General features: G+C 43.2%; 1 protein-coding gene across 7 annotated transcripts in view; it reads left to right on the top strand.

Moving 5' to 3' along the window:
• Nucleotides 1-4404: 4404 nt before the first annotated feature.
• Nucleotides 4405-9863, top strand: part of myo6a (myosin VIa) — a 100289-nt gene continuing 94830 nt past the window's right edge. For 5 of the 7 annotated variants that reach the window (XM_029754380.1, XM_029754375.1, XM_029754365.1 and 2 more), the window contains exon 1: nt 4405-4560. The gene's annotated coding sequence lies outside the window, so the exon portion shown is untranslated. The remainder of the gene's footprint in view (nt 4561-9863) is intronic. The other 2 variants (XM_029754358.1, XM_029754399.1) reach the window with 1 other exon arrangement.

Below are 9863 nucleotides of genomic sequence, written 5' to 3'. Positions count from 1 at the left end.
TTTCGTTGATGGTGGTGGAAACCACTGTCTCAGGCGCCGGTCCAGAATCTCCCATAAGTGTTCAATTTGGTTGAGACCCGATCCCAGTTTTTAAAAGATATCTATCTGGATTCCACCTATCGGATAGTATTAAATGGAATGAACAGAACAAGAGTCCCCATTCAAGTCAATGGTTTGTCCGTTCTATTCATTCTATTTCTATGTATTTTATCCCATCCAATAGGCGAAATCCAGATAAATAACTTAAAAAACTAGGCCTGATGACTGAGACAAGGTCAATGAGATATCTTCTAGCCATGGTAGCCAAAATAATGGGCAACTTGGCATTTTTATGCTTGACCCTAAGCATGATGGGGTGTTTTAATTACACAATGAACTCGGGAACCACACCTATGTGGAAGCACCTGCTTTCAATATACTTTGTATCCCTCGTTTACTCAAGTGTTTCCTTTATTTTGGCAGTTAACGGCATTTTCATAGGCTTTATTTATGGTCTTTTAAAAATAATTGTATCTACTTTTTTCAGTTATCACAATGATCTTAAATATACTGTATGTGAAGAACAAGTATGTTAAAATAGCAGCGTGAGGCTTTCCTCTCCGTGTGTAGCATTTTGAGTTCATAGAAGCTTTGCATTCATTCCGACCCTCCCTCCCAACAGGTCCTTAGAAACCGATGTTACCTAACAAATGGCACACTATTCCCTTTATAGTGCATCACTTCCAACCAGGGCACCTATATAATGGACTACATTTGACTAGGGCCCATAGTACTCTGGTCAAAAGTAGTGCACTATATTTGGGATGCAGACAAGGAGTGAATAACCTGGAGCTGCCTTACCTGCCTTTTAAGTCTTTACTGCGGTTATGGTCACAGACAATGTTGTGTAAATATTTTAGAAGCTTAAGTAGGATCAATGCATCCTCGCACTGCCCTCTGCAATGTGACGGACAGTATCTATTGTCCCTCTGAAATGTCAAGTGCATCCAGACCTATTCTGCCAGTCACCATAGTTTCCATGGTGTATAGGCCATAATGCTGTTTGCACAGCTAGCCTTGTTTTTCATGAGGGCTGTCCCTAGTGGGATGGTGAATAGACAAACAAACCACATTTCCTCCAGCACAACCTGGATTTGCATTTCTTATGCACATCATGCAAGGTGGCCAATGAACTAGCTCACCTCACCAGGTGTGGAGTGTAATATATGTGTGCTTTCCCCTCCATATCTTATATCCCAAATATATCAAATCATGTGCCGAATACAGTGAAATGCTTACTTACAAGCCCTGAACCAACAATGCAGTTTTAAGAAAAACACCTGCAAAAATAAGAAATAAAGTAAGAAATAATTAAAGAGCAGCAGTAAAATAACAATAGTGAGACTATATACAGGGGGTACGGGTTAGTCGAGGTAATTGAGGTAGGTTGAGTTATTAAAGTGACTATGCATAGATAATAGAGTAGCAGCAGTGTAAGGGGGGGGGGGGGGGGGCAATGCAAGTAGTCTGGGTAGCCATTTTATTAGATGTTCAGGATTCTTATGGCTTGGGGGTAGAAGCCTTTTGGACCTAGACTTGGCGCTCTGGTACAGCTTGCCGTGCGGTAGCAGAGAGAACAGTCTATGACTAGGGTGGCTGGAGTCTTTGACCATTTTTTGGGCCTTCCTCTGACACCTACTGGTATAGAGGTCCTGGATGGCAGGAAGCTTGGCCCCAGTGATGTACTGGGCCGTACGCACTACTCTTTAGTGCCTTGCGGTCGGAAGCCGAGCAGTTGCCATACCAGGCAGTGATGCAACCAGTCAGGATGCTCTCGGTGGTGCAGTTGTAGAAACGTTTGAGGATCTGAGGACACATACCAAATCTTTTCAGTCTCCTGAGGGGAAAAGGTTTTGTTTTGCCCTCTTCACGACTGTCTTGGTGTGCTTGGTTAGTTTGTTGGTGATGTGGACACCAAGGAATTTGAAGCACTCAACCTGATCGACTATAGCCCTGTCGATGAGAATGGGGGCGTGCTTGGTCCTCCTTTTCCTGTAGTCCATAATCATCTCCTTATTCTTGATCACGTTGAGGGAGAGGTTGTTGTCCTGGCACCACACGGCCAGGTTTCTGACCTCCCTATATGCTGTCTCGTCATTGTTGGTGGTCAGGCCTACCACTGTTGTGTCATCGGCAAACTTAATGATGGTGTTGGACTCGTGTCTGGCCGTGCAGTCATGAGTGAACAGGGAGTACAGTAGGGGACTGAGCACGCACCCCTGAGGGGCCCCCGTGTTAAGGATTAGCATGGCCAATGTGTTGTTACCTACCCTCACCACCTGGGGGCGGCCCGTCAGGAAGTCCAGGATCCAGTTGCAGAGGGAGGCGTTTAGTCCCAGGGTCCTTAGCTTTGTGATGAGCTTTGAGGGCACTATGGTGTTGAACGCTGAGCTGTAGTCAATGAATAGCATTCTCACATAAGTGTTCCTTTTGTCCAGGTGTGAAAGGGCAGTGTGAAGTGCAATAGAGATTGCATAATCTGTGAATCCGTTGGGGCGGTATGCAAATTGGAGTGCCATGACCAGCCTTTCAAAGCACTTCATGGCTACAGACCTGAGTGCTACAGGTCAGTAGTCATTTAGGCAGGTTACCTTAGTGTTCTTGGGCACAGGGCCTATGGTGGTATGCTTGAAACATGTTGGTATTACAGACTCAGACAGGGAGAGGTTGAAAATGTCAGTGAAGACACTTGCCAGTTGGTCAGCGCATGCTCGGAGTACACGTCCTAGTAATCCGTCTGGCCCTACGGCATTGTGAATGTTGACCCGTTTAAAGGTCTTGCTCACATCGCCTGCGGAGTACGTGATCACACAGTCATCCGGAACAGCTGGTGCTCTCATGCATGTTTCAGTGTTACTTGCCTCGAAGGGGGAAAGAAGTAATTTAGCTCATCTGGTAGGCTCTCCTTCCTCCCGAAGTGTGCACTTGTTCACTTCCCTGTACCTTTTAAAGGCAATTTGTGGAATAAGAAACATGGTGGAACCTACCACTAGCCAATGCCTCCACCAATCCAATGCTTTTAGAATTATGGGAAGTAGGGAACAGTTCAGGAGACATGATGCATTATTGGGACGCACCGGTGAGGTGATATAAGTACACTTGAGGCACCATTTTGTCCCAGAAACATGGTGGAAACTACCACTAGCCAATGCCTCCACCAATCCAATGCTTTTAGAATTATGGGAAGTAGTAAACGATACATAAGACATTATTGGGACCCACCGGTGAGGTGATATGAGTACACTTGAGGCACCATTTTGTCCCATTGTCTGTGTGTACAGAAACATGAAGCAGATGTAACCCTGGCCTCCTCTCAGGTGATTCTCTAATGATATGTAGCTATCAGCTTTCAATCTGGTATTGGATGACTTCTTTAGGGGGGAAAACTTCACCAGTTTAATGTTACTAGGTCACTCAAAAATGTATGATGCCCAAGTCGTGGTGTTGTGTGGAAACTTGGTCTGCAATGCTGTCTGTCTTCCTTTTTCTTAGCAACCCAGCATAATTGCTTGGAAATAATTATGGCTATTGAGCCATATAACAGTAGATGCATAGACAGTTTAAAAAGATAATGGATACATACTCTGGATATAGAAAACATTAAGAACACCTGCTCTTTCGATGAGACTGACCAGGTAAAAGAAATGATCCTTTATTGATGTTACTTGTTAAATCCGTTTCAATTAGTATAGATGAAGGGGAGGAGATTTCTAACCCTTGAGACATGGATTGTGGCTGTGTGCCATTCAGATGGTGAATGGGCAAGACAAAAGATTTAAGTGCCTTTGAACGGGTTATGGTAGTAGGTGCCAGGCACACCGGCAGTTCTTGTGTCAAAAACTGCAAGGCTGCTGGGTTTTTAACACTCAACAGTTTCCTGTGTATATCAAGAATGGTTCACCACCCAAAGGACATCCAGCCAACTTGGCACAACTGTGGGAAGCATTGGAGTTAACGTGGGCCAGCATCTCAGTGGAACGCTTTCGACACTTTGTAGAGTCCATGCCCTGACGAATTGAGGTTGGTCTAGGGTCAAAAGGTGGGGGTGCAACTCAATATTTGGAAGGTGATACTACTAATGTTTAGTATACTCGATGAAGAATGTTAAATGTGTACAACTGACACTCAGTGTTAAGCGCTCCCAATGGTCAGTGGATGCTACTGCTTGTGATGCTCATGACGTCACGAGCAATTCCCTGGGGTGTATTCATTCCTCTTATTCTGTTGCAAAACGTTTGTTAAACGGAAATGAACGAAACGAAACTGGGCGGGACCTACTTGAATTTGTCCAACAGAAACTCTCGTTTTGCTCTGTTTGCTTCCGTTTGGTTCTTAAACGGTAAATGGGTTCCGTAATGAACGCACACCAGGACTTCTGAGGGAGTCGGAGGGTGCTGCTGCAGGAAGGGGAGCTCTGGGAGAGCTCGGAGGTTGGATCTTCACCCGGCAGTCTATCGTGGAAACTTTACATTTTTTTATAGACAATAAGTGTCCGACTGCACAGGTTGAAACGCATACGAGGTAGGTAACGTCCGCGACTGTCTTTTTCCTCCACAAACTGAATCCAATGTAATTGTTGAAAGCTTTGGAAATGGTGGTAGTTTTCCGTAGCTGGCTAACGTTAGCAGGCTACATTGATGCCAATGGAGGCTGTCAACACAGAAAGCGATAGCCATCAAAATGTATCATTACTTTCGAAAACCGTAAACGCAGCATCTTGGAATGTGGAATTGTGTTGCCGTTGTCGCTGAAAGCAATGCTCCCTTTCAGAAAACACTACATGTTTCGAATGATATGAACGTATATCTGGAAAATTCGACATTTTGACAAACACTCCAGGACAGAACAACGTGGGAATCACTGAAGGTTCATTACACCACTCTTCAGTTCAGTCGTTTCCCAGCTGCAGAGCATGCACAATAGGCGATGCCCAGACGGTTGTTTTATAACCGTTCCAACGACCAGTTCTAGTCCAATACAATCCTGTCAATCATGCATCATCAACGCGACTCCATGAGGATTAATGGAACCCTTACTTGTCCCCTGGCCGTGGTGTACCGGTTTTTGTATTCATTGTCTTCCCCCAGTGTTAATTAAGTATGGGCCTAGGCCCGCATATATCTTACAGTACACAGTGTTGAAAATAGAAACAGAGATTGTCTTATATGGACACACAGGTGTGCGTGCTCTCGTTATGACCGCAGTAACTAATGCCTATGCTCTTTTCACATGTGTAGCCTACTGTCCGGAAAATTGTACCTCTCTGTTTAATGATTGCACACACACCGAACTCTTATGTAATGTAAGCAACGCTGTTCTCGGTCCGACAACTAGATCAGACAGACAGACCCCTGATGATGGAAAGAACTAGAGCTGTCAAGTTGACAATTTTTTTTTCCATTGATCCCACAGTTTATGGAGGGACGTTTTCTACAGAACATTATCTGTCATCGTTTTTCGAGGCACTATGATCTTTGGTCATTTCCCTACCTGGTTTTACGAGAGTGAATTGGTATGAGTCATGTCACAGCGATACTGCTGCTTTTTGCCACAGAGGTGTAGTACCTGTGACATCCTGCTAGTAAAAGTTGAGAGAGTTAACTTCAAAGTCCATTTCAGGAAATGCTCACTTTACCACCCAGCTCCTGAACTAATCTGTTTTTTTTGTTTGTTTACATTTTGAAGACCATAACGGTGAGACCCAGTGGAGGCTCCTTTATAGGAGGAAGGGGAGGACCATTCTCAATTTATCAGAAGTTCACTAAAGTTAACCTGATTCATATGAAGGCAGTGGTGTCAGTTCAGCTGGAAAACCTTCCAGTGGTACTGGTCCAATGATGAAGACAGTGAATATGCATACATTCCCTGGGATATGGCTGATGCTTTCCACTGGTGCCAGTAAGATAGGCTACTGTGCACTCAATTGGGAGTTGAGAAGTAAGATAACTAGAGACAGATTAATATTTTCCTTACAGCAAACAGTTTTTCCTACAATTGTATTTTAAAAGATTGAGCTAGGCCTATTTACCTGCTTTTCATTGACCTCTGCAACTCAACAATCAGCTATTTGATAGACGATTTGCAGCCAGTGCTGCCCAAATTGCGTGCTTAAAACAATCCATAGCTCATTTTTAAAAGACTAATGATCCTCTGTGGCCAAATCATGCTCTCTGGTGTATTATTTTGAATTATTTTATTTATTTCTGTATAGACATGAGTAATTATATAGTAAATCTTGGCACATTTCATAAAATTTACTTTAGGGGAAGCAACTAGCCTATTGGACACGCCTCCTATGCTGACATTAATATTTAAAGTAACCGGTGCATAAAACATCTGGTGGAGGCTTACAAGGCCAAGTTCAAATGCCATGTTAAATTTCAAGCAATCAGCGCGCTGCCTAAACAGTTTACTTTGCTGGTCAGCCATCTGGCCCCATCTCTGCTTTTTTCTTTTTTTAATGAAAGGCGTGGCAGACTGGCAGCTTCTCTCCAGGCGATGCTCCGCGTGGTCCTAAAGCCTACTTTTACATTTTGGTCTTGAGATATGGTATGGTGCCATACCCTGTATGAAGGCCTTTGGGTTTACTGGCGCTGCGCGTACACTACAAAACTCAAGGTTTTTGAGGCTGTAAAATGTAATCTCACTGGTTACTTATTTAATTACTCTCGTCTGTGTGTTGATTGTGAAACTTGGAGACGTTTTCCTAAAACAACATCCCACACATTGGCCCAGCCAGGGTTACTGTGACCCTTTCATCAGGCATTGGCTGTATCCTTGATAGTGCCCTACATTTGACCGGGGTCCTGGTCAAAAGTAGTGCTCTATATAGGGAATAGGTTGCTATTTGGGACTGAGACGTTGACTCCACCCATAACCGAAGCAGATGTTTAAGGCTAACCACAACAGTAGTGCGGTGGGTGCCAGTGATGACAGAATGGGGATGGGACTGCACAAATGGATCGCGTTTCTGGATGGTATGAGGCTCTATGTAAGGTTCCAGACCCCATCACCTTTGTAATTAGTGTAATGTGAGCTGAATTAGTCATGCCCCAGTGATCAGACTGAAGTCTCAGTTTAGTGTGATGAGGAGTGTCACCTTACACAGTTTGAGGTGTAGGCTATCGAGCCTCTTCTCCAGGTGCTGTCAGGCTCTAGTGTCTGTTGTACGTACACACACACACATTCATAAGTCCACCAAACTAGCTTTGTTGTGCAGGACAAGAGACTTAGATTGAAAGGCAATGGAGGTTGGAGCTGTGAAAGGAAAGTTTAGTTTTCTATCGTTGTGCAATTAGCACATAAAACAAATTATGTTCTGATGTGTAGGGGTGTAAACATTCACCTTTAAATGCAATTGGGATGTTAACATTAATAAAAATAAATCCCTAACCAAAACTTTGTCTTCCACAAAATAAAAATCCCAGCGCAGTTATCACACAACGTCTACTGACGGGTGAATACTTAACACATCAAGGCTGTAATGTTAGTAGGATACATCTTTCAAATGATTTGCCATGGATATAAAGCACTCTGCACGTAATCCTTGGAAAAAATGGCAAAGGCAAGCAACAGCAGCGAACAGCCTGCTCTGCCCTGAGTCAATACCGCTGCCTGTGCTTCTAGCGGGCCCAATGTTACAACGTATCGATTGTTTCTTTGGAAACATGCTGAAGTACAGACTGACTGCTGCGAACATGTCTACAACTTCATCAGCAAGCTGTCAAACTATTGTAAATAAGGGACAAGTTACACGCTGTTTATCAGTGTAGTGCCCAACATCCTTGGCTAGCTAGCTAAAATTCCATCCCTGTGTTTGTCAGGGAATCTACCTAGCAGCAGACAGGCTACAGCAAACTAAATCAGCTGATGAAATCACTGGTGACCGATTTATACTTTACAACTTTTTCAGGGCGTGATTCTCTGCCCCAGTATCTGTGTTTCGTAGCGAGTGAGGCATGCACAACGGGTTGCGGGAAACAATGCTGGCGAATGGATTTTGAAATATTGATAAGTGGCAGTTGGGACTTCGAGTGTGCATCGTCTCATGCTCATTTTGGCCAAAACACTTGCAGACTAGTGATCACTATCGAACAAAACAGCAAGTGCCCACTCGATAAAGGGCTTATGGGTAAATTGTTCAGTTTGAGATTCAGACTGACTGCGGTAGATAGAACTTCATTGCCCCCTAGAGGTCATACGCAATATGACCATATTCGCATGGTGAATAAGCGTGGAATTGTATTCATCTTTGTAATTAATATTTTTTTTCCCCCCCCATCTGTCACATATCTATATGATACCATTATGGAATGTTTTCTCTCTTCCCTTCCTAAACCAAATGGCTGAGCCTCTGTACTGACTGAATCTTTAGTACTGCCCATGGCACATTTGATATGACACTTTTACCACATCGCACTGTTGCCTTTTGGGAGTGGGCTCAAATCTTCAGTTCATTTGTTTTTCTCCCTCCATAGCTCAGCTGTGAACTTGGCCTTATTGCCTAACTTAATGCCTCACGTGATTTAGCTGGCAACATGCATGCAAATGAACCCAGACATAATTAAGGCAGGTAGTGTAACATATATTGCATTATACCTCGTCCCTGACGCCAGAGATCACACGTTTTTGACCTTTGGAACCTCAAGCCAAGGCTGCCCTCAGAAATGGAGTTAGTCTCTGTACCAGATAGCAATAGTACAGACTGTAAGGACAATAGCCTACGTGGTTTAGTCTCCAGCGCACGCTACAGTTAACGTAGGCCATTTCCATGTAAAAGGACCCATGAGCACCAACGTGAAGTTCATAAGGGCACATACGATTTGGTGTCAAATGAAAGCAAAGAGTCTATTTTTGAGAAATTAAGGCATGTCATTTTTTTTCCCCTATCAAAAGATTTTGAATAAGCAAAGCCATTTTGATTTCTGGTTTAACAGATGGAAAAGGGGTCTTTTGCTTTTAAGACTATCTGGTAGCTGTTTTCTATTAGAAATGCCTCAACCCAATAATGTTGACGTTAAGACCCTTGCCAACTAATACCAACATTTTGTTAAGTTTTAGAATTAGAATAATAGCCAATGTGTCATAATACCCAAACATGCAGAAGGAGGATGTTGCATGTTTCTACCTTTTGTGTACTTATTCAGGATGCATCACAATGAACACATCACATATCTATAAGTATGCATTTCTGTATAGTACACATCAGGGACCCGTGATGTTATCAGGTGTTAACCCACTTCATTTACTGTAGTTGAATAACCAAAACAGATTTTTTTCAAACTCAAGGTGTCATATCTGACACCCCATTTCTTTCTGACATCTTTCAATCTTAATTCAGTGTAGACATTTTTGGGGGCGAACTTGGTCACAAAAACTGAGGGAGGTTTTCACATCATATGCACTGTTCTTCAATTAACCTAATGTGTATTTGTCAATTTTACGTGGATGTTTTGTGTAAGGTAAAAATCTTTCTCTTGTCCTTCTGTTACCATGGAATTGCCCAGTACTCGTATGTTTTAGTGTTGTTGCTGATAGTGCCGAGATACTCAAATCCCCAAATAGGAAGTGTGTATCAGCTTGATTGTTTTTATACCAGTGCCCAAGGCTGAATAGGCCTAGTACACACAGCCACAACGCACAGGCTAGACAGAGGCCTGTTAAATCAATTTATTTGCTTCTCTTTTCACTGTCTGCAGCCAGCTAGTGCTCTGTTTAGACTAAAGAGTTTCCATTTGTAATATATGAATGTATTATTTATCCCTTCCATTGCCATCCCTAAAGGCTCATTAGGTACTTATTCTGAACAAAAATATTGACGCCAC

This window comes from Salmo trutta, chromosome 1 (genome assembly GCF_901001165.1).
Source record: "Salmo trutta chromosome 1, fSalTru1.1, whole genome shotgun sequence".
Classification (NCBI taxonomy): Eukaryota; Metazoa; Chordata; class Actinopteri; order Salmoniformes; family Salmonidae; genus Salmo; species Salmo trutta.
The sequence above is the reverse complement of the archived record's forward strand: the minus strand, read 5'-3'. Positions and strand labels throughout refer to the sequence as shown.